Below are 14,968 nucleotides of genomic sequence, written 5' to 3'. Positions count from 1 at the left end.
CTATGAGCTTCATCAGTGTGTGCAAGAGAACAAGTCCTTGATCTATGCTCCATTCATACAGGCTTTGATTGAGACCGGCTGTCCTGCAAAGTACATTGCCTCTTTCAAGACCTCTGTTCCCAAGCGCAACTCCAATTGGACCCCGGCTGCTCCTGCTCCTTATGTGCCTATCAAGAAGGGGCGTAACCCTAGGCCTGAGGATCGTTCTACTTACACTCCAGGCATGTCCTCTACTCCACGGATCCCTCGTGGTAAGGCCAAGTCTGTTGGGTCTGAGGCCATCTTTGCCAGGGGTGAGAAGAAGTCTCTGTTCAAGACCCTGAGCAACATGTTCAAGATGTGCCAGTCGATTCAGCGCCGTCAGATCAAGGAAATCAACAAGGAGAAGCTTGTTCGGTGTGAGCAAAAGGCAGCAAGGGCTGCAGCTGGTGAGGAGGTCGGTCCAGGTTCAGAGGACATCGACAGTGAGGCCACTGCTCGATCCTTCCCGATGGCCGGGTGGCGTTTTGATGATGATGATGCCTCGAGTGCTCCTCCTCTTGTCTAGTGGGTCTGGGTGTCGCCATTAGTCTCCTTTTTGTTGTCTTGATGACAAAGGGGGAGAAGTGGTGTGTTCGTGGGGTGTTTTGTGTGTGCGTTGAGATCTCAAGCCTCATGTTTCTTGCTGTTGGTTGGTTTTAGTTGGCTTGAGATACTCTTATTTACTTTTCGTTTGTGTGGTTGTGTGAGCCTCTCAGTTATGGTTGTGAGACTCTAGCTTTATCATTGGACCTATTGCAAATTATCTCCTTATGCTTATATTGGGTCTCACATTATTTGCTCACCACACTTTGTCATGAGATCTAGGCACCGTTATAGGTTTATTTTGGTTATTCTCATGACTTATCTATAGTGATCTTGGTAGAGCCTCCTATGTGTGTACTAGATGCATTCTTGTTTTCGGGCTCACATATAGGGGGAGCTATCATGATCATTATCTGTCCCATGGCTTTTTATCTGTTTATCCTCTATGCCATGTTCTAACCACGTTGTCATCAGTGCACCAAAAAGGGGGAGATTGAAAGTGCAAGTGGCACTTATACTATATTTTGGTGTGATGACAATGTGGTTAGTTGAACTAATATCGGTTGCTTAAGTTTTTCTCAGGATATTGGTTCTAAATGCCCACGATGGAGATGTGCGACCCCCCCCTCATTTCAAAAAGGGCAAAGGCGTGGTCTTTCGACGCTTCGAAGGTTTTAGTTTTGGTTTGCTTCGAGTCGTAGGAAAGACCGCACTATTAAGAGGGGTTTGTGTGGATGAAAGTCGTGTGGGAATGCCATTGCCGAGCCTTACTCTCTTATCCTTCCCACTCCGACCACCTAAAGAACCTAGTGTGTGTGTTGTGGTACTCAGAAAGCTTGCAACAGAAAGTTACTGGGTACCCCGTGCGCAGGGGGTCCTTTGACCCCCGTGCGCACGGGGTACTGCGTAACTCTCTGAGTACCCCGTGCGCACGGGGTCTTTTGACCCCCGTGCACACGGGGTACTGCGTAACTCTCTGAGTACCCCGTGCGCACGAGGTCTTCTGACCCCCGTGCGCACGGGGTGGTGTGATAGTCTCTGAGTACCCCGTGCGCACGGGGCTGACTTAGCCCGTGCGCACGGGGTCCAACGGGCAGAAATCCCCACCAGCTCAAGAACACTATATATAGGGCCTTCTTCCACCTCCAACCCTTAACCCTAATGTCTTGTTGAGCTCCACCATTGCCACACCCCATTTTGCTCAATACTCTCAATCCCTCCACCCAAACTTGTTGAAACTTTGGGGATTGGGAGAGCAAGACCCGATCTACAACTTGACCAAACCAAATCGCGTTCCCCGCAACATTTCTTCCCCATTGACTTGTTACTCTTGGAGCTTGGGCTCCTAGGCGGTTAGAGGTTCCTCCGGAGGCTTCCTTGCTTGTGGTGTGCTCCGGAGAAGTTTGTAAAGGTGTGGTGGTCGCCTTCAAGACCAACCCCGAGTGATTCGAGGCTCATCCGTTGGGGGTGACTCGAAGGAGAATACGGTGAGCCTTCGGTGGCGTTCCGCAAGCTTTGGCTCCGGCACCGCTCCAAACGAAGAGTAGCTCTTCCTCGTCTCACTTGTGGTTAATCCTTTCCCGCACCTTACTTTGTGGTTGTTTGCTTGTTGGCTTGCTAATTAGTTTGTTGCCTAGCATTTTTTTCTTGGAGCTTGCTTGTCATATAGATTGCATTCACCTAGTTGCATATCTAGTGAACTCTTTTATCCGCTTTGCCTTAGAAACGACAAGAAAGATTAAAATTTGTAGTCTCCTATTCACCCCCCTCTAGTCGACCGTATTGATCCTTTCACCGTGGACAGGTAATTGAATCCTGACTGATTGGAGATCTAGCGAATTCAAGGATTTGTGTACCCCCAGGACACAGCCAATGACTGACACTGATTCCGGCGCCCCTTGTTGACCTAACTTGCAGGATTTCGCTATGTGAAGGGTTCACGGATAGTTTAGATGATCCAGATCCGGTCCCTCTGGCGGTGTTCCCACGAGTTGATGTAGCCCCTACTGCTCAGGTGGACTCAAATGACGGCTCAGGTTGCGGGCAAAGATGTTGGGTGCGCAGTCGCGGGGGAGCCGCAGGCAATTGATCTGATCAATCAATGGACAGGCTGAACCCGAGGCTCCGGCTTGGGCAAAAAGGTAAGCCCTGTAAGTTGCTTTGTTAAGCTGTTCTTATTTTTTGCAAATGATGTGATGGTTTCCTCTAGTTCTACATGCTACGCGGTGTGCTAGTTAGTTGTCTTAATGATTGTAGAACGAAAACAAAACGGAATTGCTAGTTTATTTTAGTTATTTTTGTGATTCATATGTAAGCTTAGTTCAGCCGGCGCATCAAAATTACTGTTGTTCCCCTAATTTGAGGATGCATAATTAGATGGGTGTTTGTTTGTGAATTCAGGTTATCAGCTTGTCATTGTGCATCGTGTGCTAAACGAGAAGTGTGGTTCAGTGTATTTGTCGTTGCTTCTTCTTGGATGAGCAAATGATGGTAGCTGTTAGAATTGGCATCATCCTGAAAGATCTGCACTACATTGAAGGGACAATTGCATTGAGCAAAACTGCACTAGTAGGTGCCTGCCAATTTCTGGAGACATTTAAAAGTTCAGGAGAAAATCATTGAGCAAAATTGTATTGAAGGGTTAAAAAATTATTTTTGTACATCGGTTGTGGCATGTAACTTGCATTTTCTTGTGTATCCCACACATCTCAAACCTTGTCTTTCCTTTTATTTCCTTCTTATTGTGTATTTGGCATTGGTAAATCTATAACAGGAACCTTCTTAATATTGCTAATGGTACATCCTTATTGTGGTTCTGAAGTTACTAAACTACAAGACTATGAAGAGCCGAGGGACAGAGGGAGTGGTGGCACAAGAAACGTTGAGGAATAGTGACTACGACGAGCAAGGTCGAGGTGCAGCCAGCAATGACGAGTCGATGACGACTGTCGCCTTCTCTATGGTAAGATCTCCATTTCTCTCCCTTTTTGTGTCAATTTGAACAATACACAAAGTGCAAACAAGTTCCACTCAAGAGAAGTATAAACAAGACACAACCCTCTTAACAATGCCTTGCTGCTGGAAGTACCTGAAGCCTTCTTGGCACTTGATTCAGCAGATTCTCGATTTCTTGTTACTTATTTTCTTATTTCTTGTATCACCGCCCTCCCAGGTACAACCGAAGACGACGAACTATTTGATGGTTTTTTTTGTCTTTCTCAGCTGTTGTTATATCTTAATTAGAAATTCACTTTTCATTTAGTGTTAATCTGAATACGAGAGTGGATTGAACTAGGAGTAATTTGCTGCTTCTTAATGTTCGATAATTGGATCGAGATTCACCCTCTCTAATCATTATTAGCTTGGTATATTCTTGAACCTCAACAAGTCATGAAGAATCCCATACTTCTTCCCGCCAGTTTAATATTGGCAATTCACCCTTGTTGTTTACATATCGCTAATCCGTACCAAATTACCAAATTGTCTAAATTTTCTTCCTCCAGTACAGTGTTTCCTTTTCGTTTCCAACTTTATTAAATCATATTAACTTTACTGATTTGGATGAGCTGAGGATGAAAGAAGAGATCAGTGCTGCCACATGGTGCTTCCCATTCGAGCAATTGGGGTGTGTAGAAATGCTTTATGACTTGCATTCCAGCCGATGAAGTTGTTATGCTTGTATTGTCACATTAATTAGGCCACATTTTTGTCCTGTCAGATATCAGTGTATTTTTATTTGTATTTGCAATTATTTTACTCTTTTCTCTCAATTTCTATTTGGTCTATATGGACCACGGACAATCAATTTGGATGCCTATACCCCAGTCTAGATTATATATATATTTATGTATGTCTTGCTAGTAATCTTATCATCCTGGAAGATAACAGCACAAAAATGTGAGTGTGCTTTACGTTTTCGTTGTCAACAGTCTTGGTTTGCTTATAGTTTTCCAGCTAGCATGTTTCTATGCCAAATATGTCATTTGACCACACAAGTGGGTGTGGCCACTTAACCAAGTATCAGTCGACTAAGATGTAGACTGTTAGTCAAAAGCCCATCTATAATTCAACCAAAAATTCTATAGAAGTTAGTCATCAAACAACCAACATAGGAAAAATCCCTGAAGATTCTAATCCTCTGAAATTCTTATGAAAAACATTTAAATCAGAGGAGCCCTATACTTGAGAAGACGTCAAATGTGCATGGTCCATTTAAGAGCTATCATGGAAGAGGGAAAGGAGAAAACCATGCCAATCATGCTTATGAACGGATGGAGCAAAAATGTTTTAAGAGAACTGGATAAGATACCATACCACTGGTCTGAGTCTAACTAAGTGGTTGTTTGGATAATGATGGTAATCGATCTGTTTTTAGAACACGAGATTTAGGATGTTTTTTAGCAAAGTTTGTTTTACTTGCTTTTCTGTTAAGAAAGACCTACACAAAATTATGTTTGGGGTCTCCTTTGGGCTTTTGAAAGATATTTAGCCGATAAATCAGGCCGTTACGTTGGACTAGGTGCTCAACCTAGATGCCCACTTATGAGGTTGTTACCTCCTTGAAAACAGGTGTTATTAAAAACACATATATTTCCAGAATGGCTGGTCCGTGCTGTGTGGGAGATGAACCGATAAGGATGGGCCATGCGGGGTGGCCGTTAAGACGTCCGTGCACCTACGGGTCAGCCTGGCACAGAAAAAAAGCTGGTCCGCGCAGATTTTTCTAGTCCGGGGACGACGTTAACGACTGCCATCGCATTAAATGCGCCAGCTTTATCACGATTTCTGGATGGATACAGGCCCAATACTTCGTTGAATACACCGAACGGCGCGGATCCTCATGCGAGTGGACGAGAAAGATATCGAGATCATCTGAGCACGGGCTCAGAATCGAATTTTCGCTAACAAATTTTCTACACTGTGGTAAATTTTCATAATTTTTGGAGTTAGGGAAGTATGATGAATCTTGCATTCTTTACAGACTGTACTGGTTTGGCAGATTGTTGTTATGTTTGCATTGTTTGCATATGTTTGCTTGTTTAATGATTCTATTTGAGGATAGAAATATTAAATATGCAGAGGCATTTAGTATGCAATGTTGAATAATAATTTTAGTGATTTGCTACAGTAGAGAATGATAAGGTTTTTGCATTGGTTTATACTAACTTATCTCACGAGTTCTTGTTGAGTTTTGTGTGGATGAAGTTTTTAAGATTTAGGGAAACCACGATATTAAAGGAATTAAGGAGACACAAAAGCTCAAGCTTGGGGATGCCCAAGGCATCCCAAGATAATATTTCAAGAAGTCTCAAGCATCTAAGCTTGGGGATGCCCCGGTAGGCATCCCACCTTTTTTCTTCAATAATTATCGGTTAGTATCGGTTGAGCCTAAGTTTTTGCTTCTTCACATGATGTGTGCTATTGTTGGATTGTCATTTTATTTTGTTTTGCTTTTTGCTTGCTGTTTCAATAAAACACTTAGATCTGAAAGTTTTTAAATAAAATAGAGTCCTCAAATAGTTGCCAGGGAGGCTAGGTAAGCGGCATTCACATCCCGTCAACGAAGCTCTTTTCTATGGAATTACTCTAGTGCTTCACTTATATTTTTTTGAGCACGGTGTGCTTTACTATTTTTGAAGAAATTCTCTCTTGCTTCACTTAAATTAATTTGACTGAAAGAAATATTATGCTCATGATCTTCACTTATATCTTTTTGGAGTAGCTTGTCATTTACTCTTGTGCTTCACTTACATCCTATGAGTAAATTGTTGAATAAATTGAATATCATGAAGTTGATATCATATCATGCCTAGTGGTAGCTTCACATTGGGTTTAGAAAGTGAAATCTTTTGAGACTTGACAATCACAATATTGGTCATACAAGCAATTCATGAATAATTAGTATAAGGAAGAGAACTTTCACATGCAAATACACTATCTTGGAAAACTTTTGTGATTGTGAGCCCCCGTCAAAATATTATATGCCAAAAATGTTGACGTTGGACAAGGAAGACAACGTAATGGTTTATGTTTTTTCATATTCACATAGAAGTTATATTGTCATAGATCCTTCAACATGTGGTGCTTGCCCCCCCCCCCCCCCCCCCATCTTTGCTAGCCAAAAATTCCGCACCAAGTAGAGATACTACTTGTGCATCCAAAAACCCTTAAACCCAAATCTTATTTTCAAGAGTCCACCATACCTACCTAAGGATTGAGCAAGATCCTTCAAGTAAGTTGTCATCGGTGCAATAAGGCAATAAAAATTGCTTCTAAAAGTGTTAGATCATTTAGTGTAAGAGAAAATTAAGCGCTGTACGAACTTGTGATGGCAAAGAATAAAAGCGACAGACTGCATAATAAAGGTTGCTATCATAAGGGGCAATATAACATGACGTTCTTTTGCACTAAGGGGTTGAGCATACAAACAAATAAGCGCATGGCAACCTCTGCTTCCCTCTGCGAAGGGCCTATATTTTGCTTTATGTATTTACTTTTATGCAAGAGTCAAAGTTTTCTCTCTATTCCTTTTTATTTTTCTCCTTTGGCAAGCATCATGTGGTGAGGAAAGATCTAGGCACATATGTCCAGTTGAATATGGGTAGCATGAGTTATTATTGTTGACATCACCCTTGAGGTGAATACGTTGGGAGGCGGAACTATGAGCCCCTATCTTTCTATGTGTCATGTTGAAACGTTTTGCTCATCTGTATGCGGTGAGTGTTAGCAATCATAGAAGACTATATGATGGTTGAGTATGTGGATCTCTTACTTAAACTCCGTTGAATAAGTTGAATTGCAATTGCTTGGTGACCAAGAACATAGGCTGTTGAGTTTCAAGAGAGTTCATTGCTTGAACCTTAACATGTGAATTGGTTGCTACTTTAACATGAGAAGTTTTATAAGAAAGAATTGATGTTATGATGCGAGGAAAAGTGATTGAAATTGTCATTGATCAAACTTGTGCACTTTGCTAGCATTCACACTTCATAAATTATTTATGTTATCATTTACCTATTCGAGGACGAGTAGGAATTAAGCTTGGGGATGCTGATACGTCTCCAACATATCTATAATTTATGAAGTATTCATGCTGTTTTATTATCATTCTTGGATGTTTTACAATTATTTTATAGCACCTTTATATCATTTTTTGGGACTAACCTATGGACACAGTGCCCAGTGCCAGTTGCTGTTTTTTGCTTGTTTTTTACATCGCAGGAAATCAATATCAAACGGAGTCCAAACACCGCGAACTTTTTGGAGATTTTTTATGCACCAGAACACCCAGCATGGGCCAGAGAAGAATCTGGGGGTGCCCCGAGGGGGGCACAACCCACTAGGGCGCACCTGGGGGCCCAGGCGCGCGCAGGTGGGTTGTGCCCACCTCGGTGGCCTCCCGCACCCCCTGTTTACCCTATAAATTCACAAATATTCCAAAAACCCTCTGGGTGACCCTAGATCAGAAGTTCCGCCGCCGCAAGGCTCTGTAGCCACCGAAAACCAATCTAGACCCGTTCCGGCACTCTGCCGGAGGGGGGAATCATCTCCGGTGGCTATCTTCATCATCCCGACGGCCACCACGATGAGGAGGGAGTAGTCCACCCTTGGGGCTGAGGGTTTGTAATAGTAGCTATGTGTTTAATCTCTCTCTCTCTCTCTCTCGTGTTCTTGAGATGTCACGATCTTAATGTATCGCGGGCTTCATTAATATAGTCGGATCATATGGTGTTTTCCCCTCTCTATCTTGTTGTGATGAATTAAGTTTTTCACTTTGAGATTTCGTTGTTATCGGATTAAATACTATTATGGATTTGAGAACACTTGATATATGTCTTGCAATTGAATACTCATGGTGACAATGGGGTATCGTATTGATTCACTTGATATATGTTTTGGCACTCAACTCGCGGATTCCCGAGGTGACATTGGGATAATCTATGCGTAGGGTTTGATGCACGTTCTTGTTTTTGTTTCTCCGGTAGAAATCTTGGGGCACTCTTGGAAGTTCTTTGTGTTGGATTGAGTATTATGAATATGAATTTGCTTTGGTATTATTTTAGTACGAACTCTAAGATAGATCGAGCGGAAAGAATAGCTTTGTGTTATTTTAGTACGAACTCTTGAATAGATAGAACGGAAAGAATAGCTTTGAGGTGGTTTCGTACCCTACAAACAATTTATTCTTATGTTCTCCGCTAGATAGGAACTTTGGATTGATTGTTCATCACACTTTGAGGGGTGGTTATATGATCCAATTATATTAGCATTGTTGAGAGATTGCACTAGTGAAAGTACGGACCCTAGACCTCATTTTCAAGCATTGCAATACCCTTTTTGTGCCCGTTTACTATTTGTTACCTTGCTATTTTTATTTATTCAGATTACAAAAATATATTTCTACCATCAATATTACACTTTTATCACCATCTCTTCGCCGAACTAGTGCACCTATACAATTTATCATTGTATTGGGTGTGTTGGGGACACAAGAGATTTCTTGTATTTGGTTGCAGGGTTGTTTGAGAGAGACCATATTCATCCTACGCTTCCCACGGATTGATAAACTCTGCTACTGTCCTACAAAACTCTGCGCTTGGAGGCCCAACACGAGTCTACAAGATTAAAGTTGCGTAGTAGACATCAATGACCAAGTAAATGATGGTGGTGGTGGTGGTGGGGGGGGGGGGGGGGGGTTGAGGATAGATTTCGTGCCACCCCTCACCGGAAGATTTCGGTCTCTCGCCATCTCCATGGAAATACCTCCTCCCTTGCACCACCGCATAAGTCATGCCCCCTTTTGCGCTCGACTCGGCCTGACTCATTCGAAATAGCCATTCCAGCGTTCCTAGCGAGCCAGACTCTTGGTTGATTTAAGGTTCATGCGCGTGTGAGCGAGGCCCTCGTGTGCGGTAGAAAACGGGTTTTTCTTACACCCAGGTCTGTTAGAGCATCTCCAGCCACGCCCCCAACAGGCCCCATTTTGTTGTCGGCGCCGAAAATTCGGCCCAGCCACGCCCCCAGAAGCCCAATTTTCGCCGGCTCGGGCCAATTTGGCGCCGGCGGACCCAGGCTGAACCCGGCGGACTGGGGGTGCCTGGGAAACAGATTTTGGCGCGAACGGGAATGGGCTCGCCGAGTCAGCGGCTCTATGCCTTCGTCATCCTCATCGCCTTGGTTCCCGCAGGAATCAATGCCAAGGCTGCCGCGCCGGTCAACCTTCCATTGATGTCTCACGTGCGGCGCAGTGAAGGCGCCGCGACGCGCGTCCCGCTCGCTCCCGCCACGCGGCACCCTGCGCATAGCTTCTCACCGCCCAACTTCGGCTATAAAAGCCGACCTCCCCGGCAGTGAACGCCACAGTCGCCATTCTCGCCACAACTCGCCATCTCTCGCCCCTCTCGCCACCGAAGCCCCTCTCTCCCACTCTTCCCCCGCCGACGAGCAATGGCCGAGCGTTACCCAGGCGACGCCGCGGCGGCGAACGGCTTCGGCCGACGCCCACGAGGACGAGGCGCGCCTGCTCTACGAGGCCGACTACCCGGCGCCCCTGGACATGCGGGTGCCGGGCTCGTGGAGGCTGAGCGCCTGCGGCGTCCCGGTGCCCCCGGTGCTGAACGGCGCGCCGAGATAGCGTGCATCCGTTAGTCGCTGTCGGAGGCGAAGCAGAACGAGCCGAGGTACATCGCCGACAGCCACACGCTATGGACAATATACTTCGACCGCCAGCACACCGACCAGGTCGCCTCCGCAAACGGCGTCGTGCCCCGCGGTCGCCTCAACTCCGACGGGCGGCGCGAATGGTGGGGCGTGCCCGGCCGCACCCTTGAAGCCGTCCTCGACCACATCGAGGCCGGCAACACGCCACGCCTCGAGTACCCGGTGCCCCTGTCCTTCTCTCGCCGTAACGGTGGTTCCTGGACGCCACAGCGAATGGAGATGGCGACCTCCGGTTCGCTTTCCTCCGGGTCGCCGGCGCTCTGCCCCGTCAAGCCGGAGCCGTAGGAGACGCCGCTTCGGCGCCCTCGTCATCAACGAGGGCGGCCGCCCCTCCCCTCGTTTCTTCCGCCTCGTCCGACCGAAGACCAAGCCGGGGTTGCTCCCCGTGAAGAAGAAGCACGAGGAGATGGCCGCCGCCGACGAGACCGCCCTCAAGTGGGCGAAGGCGGACTACGTCCGCGAGCAGGTGGAGCGCCAGCGCCGGGCCTACGCGGAGATCAAAGCTCGGCGCTGCGGACGCAAAGAGGGCGGCGTCGTTGTCCTTGACAGCGACGATGAGGACGCGCCCGGGCCGTCCAACCCCCGCGCGTCGGCGACCCTGGTCAGGGGTGCAGCAGGGACGACGCTGGCGGGTCGCAGGGCGGCGGCGACGACGACGACGGCGGCGGTGGCGACTACACCCGGTTCTATAGGCTCCTCGGCATGTAGAAGGCGGGCGGCGGCGGCGGCGTAGTAGGGCTAGGCGTAGTTGTTTTTAAATCATGTTTTTTGTTTTTTGTACAAATTGGAATGAAATTGCCGAGTTTGTGTCGTGTTTGTGCCGATTTGAGGGTGACCTGGGGGCGGCGACTGGGAACACGTTCGCCCCTACGCCGAAATTAACGCCGGTTCGATCCCAGGCGGCGTTTTTTCGGCGTCCTGTAGGACGGAACGGCTGGGGATGCTCTTAAGGGATGCAACATATCAAACGCATCCTTGAGTGTGTTTGTTTTGGTGCACCGTGTTTGAAAGTTGCCCTTAGAAAACAAGATACCTTTCACGCGAGGGATGCAAAAAGAAAAAGAAGCATTGACGTGATTCGATATGACGGGGTCCACTCTAAAGCAAAGATCGTCACAACGGTCAGAAACCAAGGTAATTAAGGACATAAATTGTGACGAAATGACACTACTGGCAGATATGCATCTGACACGGCTGGTAGATATGCATCTCACTTGACGCGGCGGCACAGCGTGACGCCGTCGGCGATGGGGACGATGCAGGCCTCGACGCGGTCGTCCGCCGCGACGGCGGCGTTGAACCCGACGAGGCTGTCCCGCACCAGGCGGTCGTACTCGGAGCTGCCCGGCTTGTCACGGGGCATCGCCACGGAGCCGCCCCAGAGCGTGTTGTCGTAGGCGATGGCGGCGCCGACGCGCACCAGGCGCAGCAGCCGCTCGTGGTACCCCGCGTACTGCAGCTTGTCCGCGTCCGCGTACGCGAAGTCGAAGTGCCGGCCCTGGCGCCGCCGTCCTCGGACAGGATCTTGTCGAGCTCCGCGAGCCCGTCGCCCTCGCGGAAGTCCACCTTGTGCGCGACGCCGACCGGCCCAGCTCGTAGTACTCCCGGTTCGCATCGATCGCCACCACCTGTACGTACGCTCCGGCTGGGTGAACTAGTGGTATATGTATGAAATGAAACAAAGAGACGACGGAGACGGACCTTGCCGCCGGCGGGGAGGGCGAGAGTGGTGGTGAGCAGTGAGAGCATCTCCAGCCGCGCCCCCAACAGGCCCCCCCAAGCCATTTTTTCGGCGCTGGCGTCAAAAAAACGCCCCAATCGCGTCCCCAGGACGCCGAAAAGCGTTCGGCCCGTTTTTTGGCCTGGCGGTCGCAGGTCGAACCCGGCACACTGGGGGGGCGATCGGGGGCTCCGGCGCAGGGGAAAAGCGCGGTTGGCCCACACCGTTAGGTGAAAAGTCAAAATTTTCTTCCCCGACTCGCCTCCCACCCCCGCGCCCTTGGCCGCCACTAGCTATATCCCGGCGCCGCCCTTCACCGCTAGATAGCCAATCCCCGCCGAAAAAATAGCAGAGTTCGCCGAGGCAGCCCCTCCAACAGCAGCTGGGCGTTTTTGGCCGCCGTTTCCGGCCGCGGAGGGGCAGTTTAGCGGCGGGTACACGCCCACCGGGCGCAAGGTGTTCGGCGATTTGACTGCCTCGGTGATGGACTCGGATGACGAGGAAGCGCTCGGCGCGCTGCTGGAGGAGGAAGCCGAGGCCGACGTCCAGGAAGAAGAGCATCTCATGGTGCTCGGCGCCCTCGCCCAGCTGCTGGCGAGCAATGAAAAGCCGTGATGAGGTGGCTCGGCGCCGGGGCGGGTGAAAGCAAAGAACCGGCATCGTCTCGAAGGCTACTGCATGCTCTACTCCGACTACTTCGCCGATGCTCTACTTCACGGCGACAAAATATTTTGGCGCCGTTATCGGATGAGCCGAAAGCTCTTCCTCAGGATTGTGAATTCCATCCGGGAGTTCGACGGCTACTTCAAGTGCAAGATGGATTGCACCGGCAAACTTGGATTCACCTCGATCCAGAAGTGCACGACAGCGATGAGGATGCTTGCATACGGAGCTCCCAGTGATTCACTCGACGACTATGGGCGCATGGCCGAGTCCACCAGCATAGAGTGTTTCTACAAGTTCTGCAGGGCAGTGGTGGCAGTGTTTGGACCGCAATACTTGAGAACACCCAATGCGGAAGACACTACTCGGATCCTAGCACAGAATGCAGCAAGAGGATTTCCTGGGATGCTTGGAAGTATCGACTGCATGCATTGGAAATGGAAGAATTGCCCATTTGCTTGGCAGGGGATGTACAAAGGCGTCAAAGGCGGTTGTAGTGTGGTACTTGAGGCGGTGGCCACATAGGACCTCTCGATTTGGCACTCCTTTGGTATGCCAGGAACTCACAATGACATCAACGTGCTGCAGTGCTCCCCTGTCTTTGCCAAGCTTGTTGAAGGTCATTCTCCTCCGGTGAACTTCGAGATCAATGGGCGGCACCACAACAAGGGGTACTACCTAGCTGATGGCATCTATCCGAGATGGTCTACATTTGTGAAGACTATCTCAAACGCTGTGCTAGGAGGCAAGAAGTCCCACTTTGCCAAGGTGCAGGAGGCTTGCCGGAAGGATGTCGAGCGAGCATTTGGTGTGCTCCAATCTCGATTTGCTGTTGTCCAGTACCCTGCTCAGACCTGGTCGAAAAATGAAATGTGGGAGATCATGACTTGTTGTGTCATCTTGCACAACATGATCATCGAGAGCGAGCAAGAAGACCCAGTGTTTGACACTGAACCATACTACAGGCAGGGTCCTTTAGCCGAAGTTGATCACCAGCTACCGGCAATCTGGACTGCCTACCTCAGTATGCGTCAGGAGATCCGAGACCCACAGGTGCATCATCAGCTGCAGCAGGATCTGGTGGAGCACCTATGGAGGCTCAAGGGCGACGCCGAGCGCGACGTGTGATGAAATATGAGTTTTTATTTGTTGAACTATATAATTTGTATTGAACTATTTGTTGTTGTACTATTTTGTTAACTATTTGATTTTCTGTGATGAACTATGTGATAAAAAAATATTTATGTTTATAATTCAACGCCGAGCCACGGTGAACTACGCCGAATATGGGTCTATTCTCGCCCATATGGGCCCTTTATTCGCCGAAAGTGGACCGAAAAATGGGCCTATATCAGCGTCTGGGGGCGATGGCTGGACGCAAAACCACCCCAGCGCCGATTGTATCGTCGGCTCGTCCCCAGAGGGCGATTTTTATGCGTCCTGGGGAGAGAGGGGGGGGGGGGGGGGGGGGGAACGGCTGGAGATGCGCTGAGTATCCAGTGAACACGGCGACCTCGACTGTGTTGCTGGCGCCGATCATCTTGAGCAGGACGGAGAAGAACCGCATCTGATCCGGCGACGAGCCCATGAAGGGCCTGGAGAGGCCAGCAAGAACACAACGTAAACAGATCGAGCTTACGTCGTCGTCGTACTTGCGTGCTGCTGCGTGATGAGGCGGAGCTCGCGCAGGCGCTCGTGTTCCCGCGGGTACACCGTCGTCTCCAGCACGTACTGCATATGTGGTGTGGGGTGCAAAATTAGTAATCTACTTGGGAGACATCGATCATGCATGTGGCCGACATAGTTAGTAGTAGTAGCTGATCGATGTGGTGGTATGCGTGTGTACCTCCAGAATCGAGTCGTCCGCCAGGAGGGTGTTGCTGTCCGGACGGTAGGTCGCCATGGATCACTCTCAAGCTCTCTGTGAGTGTGTCTAGTCTAGACTCTCCTCCTCCTCCTCCCCCCCCTCCCCCCTCTCTCTCTCCCTCTCTAAATATGCCATTGGGGGTCGACAAAGTCTAACGTGTCCCATCCCGGCATCACAAACTTGTCAAGGAAACAACAGTGGAGTGGTTGGGGTGTGACGGGTTACCAATGAATGGGATCGAGGTGTTCCTCTCGCTTCAAAACTCCTACTGTACAACTTTCGAATTCTTCTCCGTGTCATTAGAGTGGGACTTCCATACTAATTGCTACCTCAGCAATACTTATATTCGACTTATTTCTCAAAACAAAATATTCTGCATTCTTATATCGGCAATATTTTTACCTTGAATCTATTAGCATGTATATGACCCTTTT

At 48.5% G+C, this 14,968-nt stretch overlaps 1 pseudogene; it reads right to left on the bottom strand.

Annotated features, from left to right (window-relative positions):
• Positions 1-11,394: 11,394 nt before the first annotated feature.
• On the bottom strand, positions 11,395-14,600 carry LOC109768646 (tricin synthase 2-like; annotated as a pseudogene).
• Between the last annotated feature and the right edge of the window lie 368 nt (positions 14,601-14,968).

Source organism: Aegilops tauschii, chromosome 7 (genome assembly GCF_002575655.3).
Source record: "Aegilops tauschii subsp. strangulata cultivar AL8/78 chromosome 7, Aet v6.0, whole genome shotgun sequence".
NCBI lineage: Eukaryota > Viridiplantae > Streptophyta > Magnoliopsida > Poales > Poaceae > Aegilops > Aegilops tauschii.
The sequence above is the reverse complement of the archived record's forward strand: the minus strand, read 5'-3'. Positions and strand labels throughout refer to the sequence as shown.